Source organism: Nothoprocta perdicaria, unplaced genomic scaffold (assembly GCF_003342845.1).
Source record: "Nothoprocta perdicaria isolate Ctin4 unplaced genomic scaffold, notPer1 scaffold_76, whole genome shotgun sequence".
In the NCBI taxonomy this organism is placed as follows: domain Eukaryota; kingdom Metazoa; phylum Chordata; class Aves; order Tinamiformes; family Tinamidae; genus Nothoprocta; species Nothoprocta perdicaria.
The window spans coordinates 842,865-844,875 of NW_020456043.1; positions in this window are offsets into that span (position 1 = coordinate 842,865).

Here is a 2,011-nt window from a genome sequence, read left to right on the forward strand (position 1 = left end):
ATCCCAGCGGTTTTTCTAGGTGTGGGATTTTTGAGGAATCCCCCTGGATCTGCGAGCACGTGAAGATCCCTGCAATCACTGCGGGAAAACACCCCGCTCTCCTGCCTGCCATGGACTTGGAAGCGGTGGCAGCTTAGAAAGCGGAGGGCTGCGATGAGCCCGGCCTAAGAGCCAAAGGCCTCGTCTCCCTGTCCATCCACGGATCCCATCCTGGGAATGTGCCTCCCACACTTCCCTGCCGACAGGGTCCTGTTCATGTCACAGTGCGGAGCCCCCTGTGTTCCCCCTGGATAAAGGCCCTTCCACAAGCTCCTTGGTGGGCGCTGCCCCCGGGAGAGACCCCGTGGGAAGGAGCGGGATGCGGCGGGAGCGGGTTGGGGGTTGTGGGTTGTGGGTCGCGCAGGTGGGTCCAGCTCAGCCCGCCCTGCGCCCGGCGGGAAGCGTCGCTCCCGGGAGAGCCCGGATCCRCAAACACCCGGCTGGCGGCCTGGGGGGTCCCGTGGAATCCGGGCGCTGCTGGCTCCACATTCCTGAGTTCTTTGCCTTTAACTCCGGTGAATCTCTGCAGGTGGAAGGTGCAAAACAGGGTAGGACTAGGGATCTATCCCTGCACCACCCTTTGCCAAACATGCTGCCGGTGGCCGCGTTTCCTGGATCACTAGGATCCGCTCGATCACTAGGACCCGCTAGGACTGAAGGGCAGGAACTACCCCTGGCTGGTTGCTGCCTCCATGGGGATCGATAGCGGAATGTTCCCGGCGTGGTGGGATGAAGGCCTTGGCATGCCACTGGCTCCGACACTGGCTCCTGGATCCACCACCGGCTCCGGGATCCGACACCAGCTCCTGGATCCGACACTGGATCCACCAGCGGCTCCCGGCTCTGTGGCTGGCCGGGGCCGCGCGGTCTGTGGCTCCCTCTGCCGTGCCCAGCCCGGCTCTCACTCCGGAGCCGGGAACTCGCGGGATCAGCCCTCTCCCTCCGGAGACGTGTGTCTGTCTGTACACATAGATATGCACATATATACTTAGCTACGCAAAAGCAAGGGCAGCAAATGGGATAGGGAATCCCTTGGCAAGGGCTGGCAGAGCCTCGGCTCCCTCGGGCAGGGACATTCCGCCTCTCACCCACCTATTTAACCCTCTCGCGTCCGCCCGTCCAGCTCCAACCTTCCACTCTGGGATTTTCCCCCATTGCCTTTCCCTTTTCCGCCTGTATTAGTGCGGCCAGCTCGGGCTCTGACACCCCGTGGGCGCAAGGCCAACAGTTCATGGATGGCGAGGATGATTCGCTGGGATGCGGGTGACGCTCCAGGGCGCCCCAGCAGCAGGGAGGTCCGGAGGGCAGCGCCGGGGGCTACGGATGAGGAGGGATGCAGGAAGACCTGGCCATGGAGAGGACATGGAGGGGATGTGGCGGGAGAAAACAGCCTGGCGCGGAGCGGCTCGGCCTGGAAATGTGCCTTTGATCCCGGGTCCAGCCCTTCTTCCCCATTCAAATCCAGGCGTGCAGGACCGGCTGGGCCCGTCACACTCTCCTGCAAACCCTTTTGCTCCTTTTCCCCCTCATTTTTCATTCCACAACTTTGGCCATCGGCTTTTTTTATAAGTGACCGGCTGCTAGAGGGAGGGAAAGAAAAAGGCAACACACCCCAGTGTTACAAAACCTTGTATTAATCATCTCCCTTCACTTTCAATATAACGTTGATATGAAATATAGCCATGACTCCTAGTTACATGGGAGGAAATGAGTAATAAATACAGTGTAGCAAGTTTAAATCACGAGGGTGTTTCACTGGTAACAACATCTGAAAACTGTACACTTGCAGGGACCAGCATCTCCAAACATTAGTGTGTCTGTATATCGGGGAAGCTTTTACATGTAACAAACATGCTGTTTCCATATATGACAAATTTAAAAAATAGGCATTGCTCGGCAACATTAACTAGGCAAAAATATTTCTTTGTGCACTAACTTTGTACAGAGGAAAATAAAAAGAAGGAAAAAAAAA